This window comes from Halichoerus grypus, chromosome X (genome assembly GCF_964656455.1).
Source record: "Halichoerus grypus chromosome X, mHalGry1.hap1.1, whole genome shotgun sequence".
NCBI classification, from domain to species: Eukaryota; Metazoa; Chordata; class Mammalia; order Carnivora; family Phocidae; genus Halichoerus; species Halichoerus grypus.
This window is the reverse complement of record NC_135727.1, coordinates 92,470,438-92,489,912: the sequence shown is the minus strand read 5'-3', so window position 1 is coordinate 92,489,912 and position 19,475 is coordinate 92,470,438. Positions and strand designations below refer to the sequence as shown.

At 43.4% G+C, this 19,475-nt stretch overlaps 1 long non-coding RNA gene across 2 annotated transcripts in view; it reads right to left on the bottom strand.

Annotated features, from left to right (window-relative positions):
• Window positions 1-660: 660 nt before the first annotated feature.
• Window positions 661-19,475, bottom strand: part of LOC118523088 (uncharacterized) — a 67,638-nt gene continuing 48,823 nt past the window's right edge. The window contains exon 5 of one of the 2 annotated variants that reach the window (XR_013444696.1): window positions 661-1,597. This is a non-coding gene — a long non-coding RNA (uncharacterized LOC118523088). Of the gene's footprint in view, window positions 1,598-15,340; window positions 17,442-19,475 lie in introns of those variants that run through there. The other variant, XR_013444695.1, reaches the window with a different exon arrangement.

Here is a 19,475-nt window from a genome sequence, read left to right as displayed (position 1 = left end):
ACATATGCAACAAAAGACTTGTGTCCAGAGTATAGAAAGAACTCAAGGCACTTGGCTGGCTCAGTCAATAGGGCATATGACTCTTGATCTCAGGGTTGTGAGTTTGAGCCCCATGTTGGGTGTAGAGACTACTTAAAAATAAAATCTTAAAAAAAAAGATTATAGCAAGAACTCTTACAACTCAATAATAAGACAAACAATTCAAAATTGGCAAGTGATTTGAACAGATATTTCCCCAAAGAAAAGATATGAATAACCAATAAGCACATGAAAAGATGCTCACCATCATAAGTCATTAGGAAAATGCAAGTTAAAACCACAAGGCAATACTACTTCACATCCACTAGAATGGCTATAATCAAAAAGTCAGACAACAAGAAATGTTGACAAGGATATGGATAAAGGAGAACTCTCATACATTGCTGGGGGAAATGCAAATGATGCAGCCACTTTGGAAAACTGGGAATTTCTTAAAAAGTTAAACACACTTTTACTATATCACCCAGAAATCCCACTCTTTGGTATCTACCCAAGCTACATGAAAACATATGCCTATACAAAAACTTGTCCACCGATGTCCATAGCAACATTATCTGTAAAAGCCAAAATGTGGAAGCAACCCAAGTGCCCATCAATGGATGAATGGATGAACAAAAGGTGATACAGCCAAACAATGGAATTTTATTCAACAAGAAAAAGAAATGCAGTAGTGATACATGCTACAACATGGAAGAACCTCAGAAACAGGCTATGAGGAAGAAGCCAGACATGAGACCACATATTATATGGTCCTATTTTTATGAAATGTCCAGAAAAGGCAAATTTATAGAGACAGAAAATAGATTCATGGTTGCCTGGAGCTGGAGGTGAGAATGGGAAGTGATTGCAAATGGGCACAAGATTTCTTTTTGGGGTGATGAAAAATATTCTAAAACTGGATGATGGTCATAGTTGCACAACTTGGTAAATTTACTAAAACTCAGAAATTGTACATTTAAAATGGGTGAAATTATGGTGTACAAATTATGCCCTAATAAATTTATTTAACAATTCTAATGGAAACCAAATTCCCCACTTGGGGTACAAGACATACTGCAGCTCCTTTGGAGTACTGGCTAGTGTTAACAAAGCCATAAGGTAAGACCCTTAGAGACCTCTCTTTTTACAAAGTGACAAACTACAATAGCTATAGCACTTATTGAGTTCTTGCCATAAGCCATGAACTATCCTAAGTGCTTCAAATACATTTGCTTCTTTCATGCTCATAATACATTTACAAGTTAGATTATGTAACTTGATCCAGGTCACACAGGTGGCCAAACCAGTACTCCAATTCATGCCTGCCTGGATTGAGAGTCCTTCCATATTCTTAGGTCTTTACATGAAGCTTTAAAAAAAGGACAAATCGGGGCACTGGGTGGCTCAGTCGGTTAAGCATCCAACTCTTGATTTCGGCTCAGGTCGTGGATCTCAGGGTCGTGAGATTAAGCCCCATGTCCAGCTTAGCGTGGAGTCTGCTTGAGATTCTCCTTCCCCCTCTGCTCTTCTCCAGGTTCGAGCACGCTCTCAAGCTCTCGCGCTCTCTCGCTCTTTCTCTCTCAAAATTAAAAAAAAAAAAAAAGAACAAATCACCACCTTTAAAGAGATCTGGAAGACTTCGATACCTATTTGACAAAGTAGTAAGTATAATGCAATCGTGATCACAGACTTCAAGAAAATGTAGTAGTCTCTAATGCAGTGCAAAAAATTACCCCAGGCGTGGTGATGTAAAACAATAATAAACGTGTATTATCTTGCAGTTTCGGGAGGTCAAGAATCTGGGGATGGCTTGGCTAGGTGGTCCTAGTGCAGGGTTTCTCATGAGGTTGTACTCAAGATGCCAGTGGGGCTACTGTCATCTCAAGGCTTAGCTAAGGCTAGAGCATCTACCTCCAAGGGGGCTCACTCACATGCCTGGTAGGCTGCTGCTGGCTGTGGGTGGGAGGCCTGAGTCCCTCTCTATAAGACTGCGTGTGTATCCTCATGACATGGGTGCTCACTTCCTCCGGAAAAACTGTCCAAGAGACCAAAGTGGCAGCTGTGCTGCTGTCTTTTATATTTAACCTCGGAGGTCACACGCCATCATTTTGCAAAGTCCTCTTCTGTGTGGGAGGAGTCTACACAAGGAAGTGAATACCGAGAGGCAAGGATCATCGTGGTCCATCTTGGAAGCTGGCTAATACGGCAAACGTCCCACGCCTTCTGGGACGGTCGCGAAAGCAGGAGCTGTCCAGCATTCAGTTCCACATTTACGGCAGTCATACACATGACACTCTCACAAAGTCAGAAATACTTGCTCCGAAGTTATGGATAGCAGTCTGTCCCTAGGCTGCCCTCCTGCTCTGCTCGCCCCACGTGTCGATCTGAGGGGACCCATGCAGGGCAAATGGGAAATTGGAATATGACTTTTGGTGCCTCCCCACACCGTAGCATTTATCTGCAATCTTATCTTGGCTTCTTCCCTCCTATGGATTTCCTATCCCGCACATAGCTTCTCTACCCCTCACCACATTCCCCACTCCTCATTGAAATGGACCTGTCCTGCGTCCCATCTTCTTGAATCTTCCTTTCTATCTAGAGCTTGGAAAACTCTAAATCTGGAATAGTAATTCAAGGTAGTGGGTTAGGGACTCATTTAGTATATTTGCCTTCTAAGTGCGTTCCAAAATTTTAGACCAAATATGGATGCATGGGAAAGTTTCAGTCATTTGCAGGCAGAGGGGGAGCATTTCTGTCTCTTCACATCATACCAACTTGATTCAAACCATACCTTCATGCATCTCTTTGTACAGCACCTTATGATATGGACACATTACTAGAAGAGTAGAGTTTTTAGAATCTGAGCCACACCTAGGAAAAGCTTGTCAGCCAAAAAACCCCAAAAAACAAAAAAACCACCCAAATCAGTTCCTTTGAGTGCAGCTTTTTAAAAGTACATTTAAAACACCACCCCCATGAATGCTTCAAAAGGTACATTTCTGGACCCTATGAATATGAAAATACAATTCGCATCTAAGAGTTGATATTCTGCCTAAAACAAGGCAGTTAACAAATGTTGCCTCCTGAATAATTAGACATTACAAGTGTAAGGAGCTATCGGGACAGGGCACCATTATGTTAAGAAACCAATGAATTAAAAATGTATTGCATTCCTCAGCAACTCTTGGGAGTTTTCGCTGCCCCCCCCACCCCCGCCATTAACAGAGAGAAATAGAGGAATGGATGGTTTATTCAATCAACAAAAATTCCTCAGTGCCTGCTCTGTCCGGTAACTACCCGTGCTGGTACTGGGCACATGGAGCCGGACAAAACAGACAGAATCCTGCCTTCATCGTGCTTAAAACCCAGCAGGAAGGCATGATGCGAGTGAATATTTCAGAAATTTACTCACAAGGGTGATGTATGCTAAGAAGGAATGGATAGTCCAAAACTAATTTATGCACCCCTACACTTCAAGGAAAATTTTTATGACCAGGACCATGCTTCTCTTTTAGCATACAGGGAAGCGGTATAATATACTCATCTTGGAAAACAAGTTCTAAAGTCTGACTCTTCGAGCTCCAAATTCCAGCTCTATCATGTAGAAGTTGCAAGCGCGTGGGCAGTGTAAATTCTCTCTCTAGCCCGCGTTTCCTCATCTAAAAATAAAGCCTGCTTTGGGGTGCCCTTGATATAATTGAGATTATACATGACAAAGCATACTGCCTGACAGATGAGTGCTTAGTAAATGTTATCTGTAATTTTATGAACCATGTCTCCTATTAAAATTGGTTTCCATTCCTTGAGGATACACTAGCACTATGAAAGGAGGCTTGGGTTGATATTTTCTCCGTGTATTTATTCAGCCATTTCTTTACATGTTCGACATCTTTCTTGCCAACACCAAGGAGAATATGAGGATTCCAACACTTTCTTTAAATGTCTTACTTGGCTACACTTGGATTGTGCTCACTCCAGATCCTTGGAGAGTGTAAGTTTCTTCACTCTCACACCTTAAACCCTATTTCTCTTTCCTTTCCCCTTCTTCTGAAGGGCATCACGGACTAACATATGGGCTCAGCCCCAAAAATAAAGTCAACTTTTCTCATTCGTCTAAAAGCAGTCAGAGAGACACTGCTAGAACTCCTAGCACAAGAACAAGCTTCCAATATTAGTGCTTGGTCTCCGTTAGTTCTCTGAGTGGTTGGGGTAGCCATTTTAGACAGGGAATTTTTAGCCTTGAGAACACGGACCCAGATTTCATCCACCACTCTGGGACAAAAATAAGCCATTGTCAAGCAAATAGCTATTATTCACTTTAAGAGAAAAGACAAAGGTGTGCCATTTTTTTCCTTTCTTGTGTTTTTTTTGGTATGTCAGTGAATAATAATGGCATTTACTCCCTTCATCTTCAGTCCTCCATCCTTCTTTTTTAAATTCTGCTGGGGTTGTTCTTAAAAAAAAAAAACAAAAAAAACAAAAACTCTTGCATAACTTAAGCATCTCGTATAACTCAGTAAATGGTTGTGGTTTCGGCTTCTCGAGATTATTATTAACTTGAAATCCATTTCCAGGTTCAAACTGTTTATACGTGCACACCCACACGTGCATGTGTATTTATTTACATCACCAGCTAGCATAAGAGGTAGTGTAAACAAGCATGGGTTCCCAAGTCAGACAAGCTAGGGTTCAGATACCAGGTCTGCTGCTGACTGGCTGTGTACAGTAAGCAAACTATTTAACTTTGTTGGAAAACTCAGTTCCCTCACCTATACATTGGATTTATCACAACGAATAAATGAGATAAGATATATAGAATGCGGGGCGCCTGGGTGGCTCAGTCGGTTAAGTGTCTGCCTTCGGCTCAGGTCATGATCCCGGGCTCCTGGGATCGAGCCCCGCATCGGGCTCTCTGCTCAGTGGGGAGTCTGCTTCTCCTTCTCCTTCTGTGCTCATGCTCGCTCTCTCTCTCTCTCTCTCTCACGTGCTCTCACTCTCAAATAAATAAATAAAATCTTTTAAAAAAAAGATGTTTAAAAAAATTTTTTTAAAGATATATAGAATGCTTGACAGTAATAGGTGGTCCATACATATCAGCAGCTTCTTAAGGGGGGAGGTATAGGCAGGGAGTCATGTGTAAACTAAATTTCCACAGGCTGCTCATGTCTTTGTGGGTCAACAGTAGAAACTCAAACCCCACTGGTCCATCTGCCTCATCTGTACCAAAACCTATCTGACTTTCTTCCAAAGTCTCCCCATTTATTTCCGAGAATTCCTGGAAGAACGTGTTCTCCAATTTTCTTCCTCCCTTGGTGTTGGTTTTTGGGGTTCCCAGTCCTGTGAAGCCAAAAACAGGCCTGCCTTGATTTTCCATGCCAGGGAAGCAGCTTTTGCTTTACCTCAAAGCTGTGAATCATGAGAGGTTTGAACAGAACTGGTTCATTTTAAGTCCTCATGCTGATGGGCCACGCTGTGTTCTAGGCATTCATATGGGAAAAGCCCCTCCTCCCAGCTCTGTGCTGCATTTTGTCACCTGGCCTTTAAGAAGTATGAGTCGTTCCCCAAGTATCACGAGTATCAAGTGGAACCTCATGAGAAAAACTTCTTTGGCTCTTGCTAGAAGCCCTCTGTTCATGGGCCTCAGATCTCATCCCTGGCAACAAGCTGGGGTGCAGACCACGTTCCCCCACTGTATCACGTGCTGTCTATGTCCTGCCTATACCGCCTTGGGCCTTACCAATGGCCCAACAGGTGCATTGCTTTGCCCAGGGGCTTTGTTAGTAGCCTGCCCGCCTTGCCCATGGCCCAGCTTCTTGGGCACGGTGCTCAACCAACTTCTGATAGGAGCAGGTGGAGATGACTCTGAGGCTTGTGTTCGACATTGGCTTCTAGAGATCCCCACTACAATGAAGCTCCAGTGAACGACAGTGGTAACTGGCTTGATAAGGCCTCGTGTGGTGGCTCTTTTCTGATGAGTGTCACTTCCCCACTCCCTTAATAGTGTTTTTGGGGTGCACCTGGGTGGTTTAGTCGGTTAAGCATCTGCCTTCGGCTCAGCTCATGATCCCAGGGTCCTGGGGTGGAGCCCCTCATCGGGCTCCCTGCTCCACGGGAAGCCTGCTTCTCCCTCTCCTACTCCCCCTTGCTTGTGTTCCCTCTCTCGCTGTGTCCCTCTCTGTCAAATAAATAACTAAAATCTTCTTTTAAAGTAGTGTTTTTGAAAGCTATCTCCAAGAAAAGCCTACTTGCACTCAAATCTTGGTCTTAGAGTCTACTTCTAGGGGAACCTAAACTAAGAGGCCTCCCCAACTCCCAGCCTTGCTCTCCAGACACAGGGCACACATCTACCACATTCCTGGGGAACTACTAGTCTACCGGTTTCTCAGGTATAGCCTGAGTCCAAATCAGGCCCTGCTGTAAATGTAAGTATCCTCCCATATACAATCTTCTTCCTCTATCCAGAATTGTGCCTGCGTTAGGTCCCCGTTCTATATACTCCTCTCCACTCCCTGTATTTTCCCCAATTGTTATAATGGCAATGCTTATTATACTTCTAGGTGGTTTTTTTTTTTAAAGATTTTATTTATTTATTTGACAGAGAGAGAGACAGCGAGAGAGGGAACACAAGCGGGGGGAGTGGGAGAGTCAGAAGCAGGCTTCCAGCCGAGCAGGGAGCCCGATGCGGGGCTCGATCCCAGGACCCTGGGATCATGACCTGAGCTGAAGGCAGACCCTTAACGACTGAGCCACCCAGGCGCCCCTAGAGGGAGAAGCAGGCTTCCCGCCAAGCAGGGAGCCCGATGCGGGGCTCGATCCCAGGACCCTGGGATCATGACCTGAGCCGAAGGCAGACGCTTAACGACTGAGCCACCCAGGCGCCCCTTATACTTCCAGGTTTTATTAACCATTGATGCCATCACTCTGTAAGCCCTGTGAGGGCAAGGACTGTATCTGTCTTATTTTCATTTATACCTATTTTATATGATAGTGAAATGGCACAGAGTAAAGTCTCAGTAAACATATGTTGATTTCAACTAAATTTCCAGGGAAAGATAAAAACCTGACACTCTAGGCAGCCTGAAACCAGGGAAAAGGAATAAGCTCATATTTTTTTATTGCCTTCTGGAAACTGCCTTGTAGCGTGTCAGCTATATGGTCCTATATTAAGTAATTTTCAAGCATTATTCCGTTGGACATTTGTATTTATCTCTGAGATAATACTGCTGTTCTCGTTTTAGAGATGGGGAAGGTGAAATAAACAGGAGTTCAACACCTTGGCCAAAGACACGTTGCTACTAAGTAGCAAAACTGGTATCAAATTCAGACCTGTCTGACTCCAAGAGTTAGCCTGTTAAGCACTACACTGTGAATTTCTCAATACTGCTGTTTTGCACGTGAAAAGTAGTGTCACGGGCCAAGAACTCTTGGTTGGATAATGGTGATAGTTTAATGGCCATTAAAAATGAGCGTAGTGGGTTGAATGGTGGTCCCCAAAATGATGTAAATGGAACCTTATTAGAAGACGAATCTTTGCAGATGTAATTAAGGATCTTGAGATGAGGAGATCATTCTAGATTATCCAAGTGGACTCTAAATCCAATGACAAGGGACGCCTGGGTGGCTCAGTCATTGAGCATCTGCCTTCAGCTCAGGGGTCATGATCCCAGGGTCCTGAGATCGAGCCCCGCATTGGGCTCCCTGCTCAGCAGGAGGCCTGCTTCTCCCTCTCCCACTCCCCCTGCTTGTGTTCCCTCTCTCGCTGTCTCTCTCTCTGTCAAATAAATAAATAAATAAATAAATCTTTAAAAAAATAAATAAATCCAATGACAAGTATCTTTATAAGGGACACAGAGAAGAGGGGAGGGCAATGTGACCATGGAGGCAGAGATCATAGTGATGTAGCCGCAAGCCAGGGAAGGCTGGGAGCCACCAGAAGCTGGAAGAGCCAAGAACAGATTCTTGCCTAGAGCCTTCTGAGAGAGTACAGACCTGCTAACACCTTGATTTCGGACTTCTGGCCTCCAGAATTGTGAGGGAACAAATTTCTGTTGGTTTAAGCCACTGAATATGTAGCAATTTGTTGTAGCCGACCCAGGGGACCAATATAAGGCCCAATATTCATTTGTCCGTTCATTCATTTTGCAAACACTTGACAAGCATCTCTTACTATGGGCCAGTCACTGCCACACAAACAGATAAGATGCTGTCTCTGTCTTCATGAAGTTTACAGTCCAGTTAAGTTCAGGACCTTAAGCCTGGGTTGTGTGGGCATTCTACACCGACACTGGACCTACTGGCCATTTTGCTGGCCAGCCTGCTGCATAATTATGTGGCCAACTAGAGTGCCAGGCTGCCAATAGAAATCTCTGAACGTCTATGTGTCTTCGTACAGGGGATCATAGGGTCATGAAACTTGACAGATTCTAGGGATCCTGAAGACCATTCGGTTCAGCCTCCCCCCAGTGTAGGAATCCACTTTGCAGTCTTCCTGGTCGGTGGTCATTCAGCCTCTTCGTGAGCACTTCTCCATTGAGTAGCGTGCCCTTTCATACCATATCCCTCCTCTTGTATGCGCAACTTTCACTACAGTTCTCACCTTCACTTGGCTCTAATTGGCCCATTCTGGCTTTCATCCAGTTATCAAAATCCTATCTTCAAGACCCACATAAATAGGCCCGATTGTGCTTTCACATAACAACGCCTCGAATTGTTAAAAACACCTGATGTATACCCCCAACTATCTTCTCTTACCTGGTGAATGTGACTAGTCCAGTTTAGCTCCCCATTCCTCAGGTGAAGTGACTTCTACACCTCCCACCATATTACATTCTTTCTCTCAATACAGTTTCATTTATCCATACAATTTAACATACGGCACTGAGAACAGAATGCAATTTACACATAACTCAGGCAGAGGACAGTGGGACCATCACCTCTTTTGTTCTGGCCTTAATTCGTGCATCCTAAGATTCACATTATAGAGAATGGTGTCCTATGATTGACTCATTCTGGCCCATTTGACAGCTGGGCCCTAAGTGTTTTACTGAATTTCTGTTAACCCTGGTTTCCCCTACATGCCTATATGGCTGATTTTGGATCCATTGGAAATATTTTTTATTGACTTCTGGAAATGGCCTCTCTTTTCATTTCAGCTGATTTTTCCAGGCTGTCAAAATATCTTTCAATCCTGATTTCTTATCGGGCATATCAACTTGCTTTGGCTGACTCTCATTCCCATGCTCCCCATCCCTGGAACTTACCACTCTGTCTCCAGGCTCTGGTTTAAACCCTTCCTTGCTGGACTCTTAGAACCTGCTCACATATTCTTATTATAGGCCACTACTCTTTGCTCTTAACTCTTGTCGAGTCAATGACAACCAATTTCCGAGCCAGGGCTCCAATCTCTGAGGCTCCTTCCAACTCCGATCGTCATGCTACTCTGTTAGGAACTGGCAAATATTCAAAATCATTGAGGTTGATAAGACGCATGTAAGTGCAGGAGGCAGCTAGCACCTTATGAGACCCAAGAAGACAACTGATGTTTTCTAAATGGCATCAAAGCAACATACTGGGAAAGACCCCGAGGAATTACAGCATCCTTGAGAAGGTTCATGGCAAGACTTTGGCATCCCTTTTGGATCCTCTCCTCTGAGCTGCAGGTATGAACCCGAAGAACCCAGAAGTGGCTCTCATAGGCCTGTGGACCCATTCCAAAGTGCTGGGAGCACCACCACGTGATGCTATCAAACCTGGTTCAGTAAGAAGGGCCCGAATTCACAAAGCCTGTCAGGGCATAGCACATAGTATCTTGTCAATACTTAGCAGTTGCTGTTTATTGGACTAAAAGGCACGGTGGCAAGAGAGGTGAAATGTGAGGTAGGGACATCTGACACGCTCACACACACGTGACGTTGGAGAAAAGAAATCCTGCTTCCGTGCCGCCTCTTCTGACTGTTTTTCTCCATTCCTTTTCTGGGAAAACTGAAGTGGAGTGGTTTGTGGGGGTGAAGAGATGATGTAAGAAAACTAGAGGGAAAACTACTATTTTAAAGTTGCTTTTTGGGGCGCCTGGGTGGCTCAGTCGGTTAAGCGTCCAACTCTTGATTTCAGCTCAGGTCATGATCTCAGGGTCGTGAGATCAAGCCCCATGTCAGGCTCCGCAACGAGTGTGGAGCTTGCTTGAGATGCCTGATGCTATTGAGATGCCAGTCGTATTTAAAAGTATTTATAATAGATAATGGGCTAAAAGGGCTAAAAATGATAAAAATTTAACAGGCATCATTGATCGAAAGTCTGCACACAATGATACTTTATACCTACATAGCACTTTACATCTCTCACAGCACTTTTGCTTGCATTAAAACCTCAGAAGAAGGAGTGGGAGATACAGGCTTACAGGTATGGAATGAATAAGTCACGAGAATAAAAGGTCCAGCATAGGGAATAGAGTCAATGATAACGTAATAGCGCTGTATGGTGACAGATGGGAGCTACACTTGTGGGGAGCATCATGTAGAGACTTAGCCAATCACTATGTTGTACACCCGAAACTAATACAACATTGTGTCTCGACTATACTCCAATTAAAAAAAAAAAACAACTCACGACAGCCTTGTAGGACTGCCTTTATTATCTCTGGTTCAAGATGAGATTTGGTAAGCGGAGACTTGCCCGAGTCCATAAAAGTAGTGACCAAAGGCAGAACTTGGACCCGAACTGTCATATTCTTAGGATATGTATTCTTTACACCACGGTACAATTATCCTAAAAGAAGAAGAAGAAATCGGGGCGCCTGGGTGGCTCAGTCGTTCAGCGTCTGCCTTCAGCTCAGGTTATGATCCCAGGGCCTGGGATCGAGCCCCGCATCAGGCTCCCTGCTCCGAGGGAAGCCTGCTTCTCCCTCTCCCACTCCCCCTGCTTCTGTTCCCTCTCTCACTGTGTCTCTCTCTGTCAAATAAATAAATAAAATCTTTAAAAAAAAAAAAAGAAGAAGAAGAAGAAGAAATCATTGCTAGCACAGCAATCTTGAAAAACTGCATTTATGATTTCATACAAAAGGGGTAGGGATTCCTTTCTTTTATATCCAGATGAAATAATGTCATTCTGCAAGTCCCCCATCTCAGTTAGTCCATGAAGATGCCTCTCCTCCAATGTAACAATTTAACAAATGTTTAGCGTACACCTGCAGTGCATAAGGTGCTACACTAACAGAGGTGGAAATTACAGAACTACCTTGGCTCTCAAAAATCTCACCCATCTAGTAGAGAAGACAGGTGTTTCAGTTATCTACGGCTGCATAACAAACCACCCCAAAATATAATGGCTTAAGAAAACAACAACGCTTTACTATTGCTCATGATTCTGTGAGTTGGCAAGGCTCAGCTGGGCAGTGCTTCTCCTCCACTGCCATTTGGGGCTCCCCAAGACCACCCTCAGGTTCAATGAGAAGGACTCACAGAACTCAGAAAAGCCATTACACTCACGGTTAACAGTTTATAACAGTGAAAGGATACAGCTTAAAATCAACAAAGGGAAGAGACACGTAAGGCAGGGTCCAGGAGAGCTGTCCTCTCCCAGTGGAATTGTGCAGACAGAACTTACTTCTAGAAATGTGCACAGAATATTGCCAACTAGGGACGCTAACCTGAGCCTTGGTGTCCGGAGATTTTATTGGGGCTCAGTCATGGATGCATGGCTGACCTCCCCCATGGCTGACCTTAGCCTCCAGACTCTTCAGAGATCAAGCTAATACCGTGTGGCCTAAGACCCTCCCCCCCCCACCATAAATCATATCAGCAAAAACTATCTGGTATGGCCCATGGCCCCCAGGTAAACAAAGACACTCTTATCAGACAGGACATTTTAAGGCCTTAGAGGCTACCTCTTAAAAAAAGGGCAAGGATCAAACCTTTCTTTGGGAAAGGTTACACCTTTTTTTTTTTTTTTTTTTAAAGATTTTATTTATTTATTTGAGAGAGAGAGACTGAGAGAGAGAGCACATGAGAGGGGGGAGGGTCGGGAGGGTCAGAGGGAGAAGCAGACTCCCTGCTGAGCAGGGAGCCCGATGTGGGACTCGATCCAGGGACTCCAGGATCATGACCTGAGCCGAAGGCAGTCGCTTAACCAACTGAGCCACCCAGGCCCCCAAGGTTACACCTTTGTTGCATATCCACATAATGTCTGCTGGGGCTGCAGACCTGTGGAGACTTGATTACACGGAAATATCCAAAATGGCTCCCTCGCATGGTGGCAGCTGGTGCTGGCTACCGGCTGAGAGCCCAGCTGAGGCTGTTAACTAGAACATCTTATACGTGGCCTCTCCATGTAACTTGGCCTTCTCATAATATGGCAGATGGGTTATAAGAGGGAGCTTTCCAAGCATACAAAAACTGAAGCTGTAGATCTCTTAAGGCCCAGCCTTGGAAGTTGCGCAGTGTCACTTACCCTGTATTTTACTGGTCAAAGCAAGTCACAGACTTGGCCGGATTCAAGAGGAGGGTAAAACAACTCTACTTCTTGGTGGGGGAAGTAGAAAAGAATTTAGAGCAATATTTAAATGCATGGAACAGGAGATATGTTTCCTTCAAAGGGACCGAACTCCAGTGACACTGCCCTGAAGACCCACTGGGAACCCTTGGAACAACACAGCTGGAGGGAAGGGTAGCTTATACTCTGGGTCCTGTTGAGGCCAAAGGCAAACCACATAGCAATGCCTTATTTGTAAGAGGCATACAGTCTATGTGACAAGCTGGAGGAGAGATGGTGGGTACTGTGTCGATTGCAGTCAGCAGAAGATGCATACATACATCCTACATCCCACACAGCCACAGAAAAGCTGTCACCTCTCCAATGTTCTTGACCCCAGGGAAGCCACCTTCTCTGTGTCCCCTTTCTGAGACATTAACCAGTTGCTAGAACCTTAAAATATTTAAGAGTCTCAGTGTGGCAAATTTGTACCACCGAACTGACTCGACTAGTCCTAAATTTAGCTTTGGCTACATGATGACCTTGAAAGCCAGCTGTGCACGGGACGCCTTCACGAGGCAGGCAATTGCTGGATTCCTTTTAATACTAGAGGGACTCAGCAAAACAATAAGATGGTTCACCAAAACGACTAAAGAACTACAAGTTCAAGACACTGTGTTTCTAATTTTAATTCAAGAGGTTGTTTTTTCCCTGGTTTTAGTTCATCATGCCCTACCTCATTCAAATCAGAATCAAATTTTCCAAATAAGTGAAAAAGACTTCCTAAACATCTTAACAACAGAGTGTCAAAAACTGATACCTCTGAAAGAAGCAACAAACAAATCCACAATTACAGTCGGAGGCTTCGACCCTCTTTCAATAATTGATAGAACAAGTAGACAGAAAATCAGTAAGGACGTAGATGACATGGACAGCCCTAGCAAACAATTTGACCAAATTGACAACTTATAGAACACTCCACGCAACAAGAGCAAAATACACATTCTTCCCAAGTGCACATGGAACATTCACCAAGACAGACCACATTCTGGGACATACAACAAACATTAACAAATTAAAAAGAATAGAACTCATACAAAGTATATTCTCAAATCATAACAAAATTACAAGAGAAATCAATAATAGAAAGATATCTGGAAAATCACCATATATTTGTAAGTTAAACAATACACTTCTAAGTAACCCATGGATAAAAAGAAGTCATCTCAAGGGGAATTTTTTTTAATATATAATTTTTTTTTGAGAGAGAGAAAGAGCAGGGAGGGGGCAGAGGGAGAGAAAGAATCTTAAGCAGGTTCCATGCCCAGCGTGGAGTCTGATGCGGGCCTTGATCTCCCGACCCTGAGATCATGACCTGAGCCTAAATCAAGAGTCAGATGTTTAACTGACTGAGCCACCCAGGTGTCCCCTTAAGGGGAATTTTAAAATATTTTAAACTAAAATGAAAAGCAAAATAGAATATATAAAAATTTATGGTGCTACAATATGGACAAACCTTGAAAACATTATGTTAAATGAAAAAAGCCAGACACAAAAGACCAAATACCGTAAATAGAATAAACACATATCCATATCCAGACATACTAAAATCAAATTTCTGAAAACTGAAGACAATTCGAAAACATCTGCTAAACAATGTGTTTTAAATTGGAAATTCAGAGAGATCTACTTAATTTCAAGGTTTCCATACAAACTTTAGGATTGTTTGTTCTAGCTCTGTGAAAAATGCCATTGGTATTTTGATAGGGATCCCATTAAACGTGCAGACTGCTTTGGGTGGTAGACATTCTATTGTTGTTGTTGAAGATTTTATTTATTTACTTATTTGAGAGAGAAAGAGAGAGCATGCATGCAAGTGGGGACAAGGGCAGAGGGGGAGGGAGAGAGACAAGCAGACTCCACGCTGAGCACGGACTCTGACATGGGGCTCGACCTCATGACCCAGAGACCATGACCTGAGCTGAAATCAAGAGTCCTACATTCAACTGACTGAGCCACCCAGGCGCCCCAGTAGCATAGACATTTTAACAGTATTTGTCCTTCCAATCCATGAGCATGGAATGTCTTTCCATTTCTTTGTGTCATCTTCAATTTCTTTCATCGGTGTTTTATAGTTTTCAGAGTACAGGTCTTTCTCCTCTTTGGTTAAGTTTATTCCTAGGTATCTTATCATTTTTGGTGCAATTATAAATGGGACTGATTCCTTAATTTCTCTTTCTGTGGCTTTATTATTGGCGTATAGAAATGCAACAGATTCCAGCACATTGATTTTGTATTCTGTGACTTCACTGAATCAGTAATCAAAAAACTCCCAACAAACAAAAGTCCAGGTCCAGATGGCTTCATAGGCAAATTCTGCCAAACATTTAAAAAAGAGTTAATACCTATTCTTCTCAAACTATTCCAAAAAATAGAAAAGGAAGGAAAACCCAAATTCATTCTATGAGGCCAGCATTACCCTGATAGCAAAACCAGATAAAGACTCCACTAATAAAGAGAACTACAGGCCAGTATCCCTGATGAACACAGATGCAGAAATTCTCACTAAAGGGGTGCCTAGGTGGCTCAGTCAGTTGGGCATCCAACTCTTGGTTTTGGCTCAGGTTGTGGTCTTGGGGTCATGGGATCAGGCTCATGTCAGGCTCCCTGCTTGGCATGGAGTCTGCCTGAGATTCTCTCCCTCCCCTCTACTCCTCCCCCGGTGCTCACACACACACACTCTCTCTCCCTCTCTCTGTCTCTCTCTCTCTCTCTCTCTCTCAAATAAATAAATAAATCTTTTTTAAAATTCTCAATAAAATACTAGCATACCAAATCCAACAATACATTTAAAGAATCATTCACCAAGATCAAGTGGGATTTATTCTTGGGCTGCAAGAGTGGACCAATTAATGCGATACACCACATTAATAAAAGAAAGGTTAAGAACCATATGATCCTTTCAATAGAGGCAGAAAAAGCATTTGACAAAACACAACATCCATTCATGATAAAAATCCTCAACAAAGTAGATTTAGAGGGAACATTCCTCAACATAATAAAGACCATATATGAAAAACCCATAGTTAACATTTTACTCAATGGTGAAAACTGAGAGCTTTTCCCCTAAGGTCAGGAACAAGACAAGGATGTCCACTCTCATTCTATTCAACAATACTGAAAGTCCTAGACACAGCAATCAAACAAAAAGAAATAAAAGGCATCCAAATCGGCAAGGAAGAAGTCACAATTTCACTATTCACAGATGACATGATATTGTATATAGAAAACCCAAACGACTCCACGAAAAACTACTAAAACTGATAAATGAATTCACTAAAGTCATAGATGAATATCTTATTGCTGTTGCAAATACCTTTAGACCTTCTGAATGAGAACCCCAATAAAACTCACATAACTTTGTTTGTTTGACTTACGCTAGATTTTACCTCTGGAAAACCTTTCCAGAGACATTTTCAAATAAAAAAAAAAATCAAAGAACGAAGGCCTTAGTTGTTTACTAAGAGGGCCTTTGGTCTGGTTTAGAACTTAATGTGCTCCCACCCCCCACAGCCAGACACACAGAATTCTTCCAGAGGGAAGAAAAAAATTCTCAAATTTCTGAAGAATTAAAATTGATTTAAAATATATTGGGAGATATTACAGACTCTCAAGCATCTGCTCTGATGGAGATAAAACAGTGATTCATGGAACGCAAAATAGCTGATAAGCCTATAATCCTTAACATTTGTTTGTGAAATATGCTATATACAATACCACATATGAAGCGTTCTTGCAAAAAAAGGAACCAAACATGAATATGATCAAGTCTAGTTCAAATAACATTTTACAGGAATTGTAAAGGGAAGGAGAACAGGTTAAATGACAAATCAACTGAAAGAAGAGAGAGATTTATAGCTTTAAAGAGACCTAAAAGCTGAATAACCAATCACAGTGTGTGGGCCTTATTTGGATCCCAATTAAAACAAATAATTTATGCTACGTCTGAAAAATTATACATTTGAACACTTGATGGATACTTGATGGCATTAGGAATTGTTGTTACCTTTTTAAAATATGATAATCGTATCGGGTGGGAGGATGGGTTAGCCTGGTGATGGGTATTAAAGAGGGCACGTTCTGCATGGAGCACTGGGTGTTATACGCAAACAATGAATCATGGAACACTACATCAAAAACTAATGATGTAATGTGTGGTGATTAACATAACATAATAATAAAAAAAATTTCTACATAACAAAATATGATAATGGTATCATGGCTGTATTTTTTTTAAAGGCCTTACCTTCTGAAATAGTGATGGATAAAATAATATGACATGTGAGATTTATTCCCAAAAATATAGGAAGGAGGAAGGAGATGGGGGCATAAAGGAAACAAGATTGGCCATGAATTGATAGTCGTTGAAGCTAGGTGATGACACAGCGGGTTTTGTTAGATTATCGTGTCTGCTTTTTCATATGTTTGAAATTCTCCATAATGAAGAGTTCTTAAAAATAAATACTAAAAAAAGTGCATATTCTATATGATTTTTTACACAACCAGTTGTCATCCCTCACCCCCATTCATGGGGCTAATATTTAAATGCAATCACTTCTCAGGAATGTACACAGTTGCTATGACTTTGGAGCACGAGGTGACACAGAAGACAGCAAGTTTTTTTCATTTTTGGTTCAGTATTTGTTTTGTGGGTTTTTTGGTTTTGTTTTGTTTTTTGTTTGTTTTCATCAGACCGAAAACTCCACTCGGGAAAAGCATGCCGGGCCTTTTGCACTCCCCTCCTGGAAGACGCCTAATGTTTTCAGGTGTGCTTTGTATATTCCTTATGTAATCTTCTCAGCCACAGATTACTAGAGAGACTTCGAAGGAGTGTCTTTTGGGGTTTGGGTGGGGAGGGAGGAGTAGGGGGGCTTCGAAGGTGCTTCAGATCAAACAACCTGAAAGAAAATCCAAGACAAGAAATTGGACTGAGGGGATGAAAAGTACAGCATAGGAAGTAGAGTCTCAATGGTATTGTAATAGTGTTGCATGTGGGGCGCCTGGGGGGCTCAGTCGGTGAAGCGTCTGCCTTCGGCTCAGGTCATGATCCCAGGGTCCTGGGATCGAGCCCCGCATCGGGCTCCCTGCTCCGCGGGAAGCCTGCTTCTCCCTCTCCCCCTGCCTGCCGCTCCCCCTGCTCATGCTCTCTCTCTCTCTCTCTCTCAAATAAATAAATAAATGAATAAAATCTTTAAAAAATAGTGTTGCATGGTGACAGAGGGTAGCTACCCTTGCGGGGAGCACAGCATGATGTACGGAGTTGCCAAACCACTATGTTGTACACCCGAACCTGCTGTAACATTGTGTGTCAGCTCTGCTCAAATAAAATAATAATAATGATAATAATAATAATTAAAGACATTGGACGGAAAATTGCAATCCACAACTTATCACCAAAGACCAGGGTGGGCCCATTTGGCTAGGCAGCCCCCTCTTTCCAGTTTACCCCATTTTCTCTTCCTCCTTGGGGCTAGGACTCCAAGCACGGAGGAGGAGAAGGACAGGGCTAGGCAGACTGAGAGGGCAGGGAAGTTAAGCCTCTGAAGGGAACTATGCTTACCTCTGATAATAGCAAGTGAAGGAAGATGACAGAAAAACTTACTCTTGCCTCAAGCCCAACATCCAGAGGTCCGCCGCGGCTGCCCAGAACACACAGCAAAGGGACCCACTGGAGCTGCCACTCAAGGTCCCCAGAGGAGAGGAAAAAGGTTTTTCTCTTTATTTCCCCTTTAGATAAGGAGAGAGAAAGGATGCTCCGAGGCACGAAGCCAAGACCGTGCCCCCTGCCCTCACCTCCCTCCACGGCCCATACTTTAAAGCAGCGGGGCTTCTCAAGCCATCTGCAGAGCTTGTCAAAACCCGCTGGGTCCCAACCCCAGCGTGGACTCAGTAGGTCTGGAGGGGACCCAAGAATTTGCATTTCTAACAAGCTCCTAGGTGCCCCGGCTGCAGGTCCCGGCCACGCTTTCTAGAACAACTGCTCTACGGGAGGGCTGGCCCCAGCTAGGGGAATGCGAGGTTGTGAACCTAAGCCTGCCCCCCCCCCCCCCGCCGAGGGGCTGACACGGGGTGTCGGGGGGGCCTGGGATGGTGAGTGAACCAGCAGCAAAGTGAAGTGAAATGGAATCTCTCTGGATTCCAGTTTCCATGTGTTATCATGAAGTAAATGCTTTAAATTGACGGTTGCTTTTTTTTTTTTTTTAAGTGGACTAGAATAAATATTTCTTGAGCATCTGTTATGGGTTAGCCCCTGTTTCAGGCTCTTTATCTAGTGAATCTTAATTCTCATCGCAACAACTTTGTAAGGTAGTATCATTGCAGCAGTCTGGCACAAGAGGAAACTGGTTTATTCGTTTTGGCGGTCTCCCCTTTTCTGTGGGGGATATGTTTCAAGACCCCCAGGGGATGCCTGCAACCTCAGATAGTCCTGAACCCTCTGCATACAGAAGGAGGGATCATCTGCTTCTGGACCGCCACTGACGGCGAGGAACTGAAGCCACAGAAAGCGAAACCACCAATGGGCGGAGCGGGGGGGGGGGGGCTACCATAATTGAGAGATTAGCTGAACGACAACAAACACTACCACTACTACTCGGGCGACAAGAATCCTTACAAGAGGTGAGTAGAGACCACTGGGTGACCCAGTCTAGTAAACTCTGTCCAGGAGTGCTCTGGGAGACTGGGTTCAAGGAACATAACGTTTTCTAAAGCAGAACCAGGATCAGGATCGGGATCACGAACGTGGCACTGGATGATTTGTGGTTTGTATTTAAAAAAAGAGCCAGAACCAGAGAAAGGTCAGTCTTCTGAGGCACTACAGACAGGCCTTGGGCACAGTGGCTGAGGGGACCCCTGCCCAAGAATTGAATGCCTTCTCTGGTTTTTCTTGCTATTTCGTGCAAATTTCATGAGGACACAAAGAGAAGAGAGTC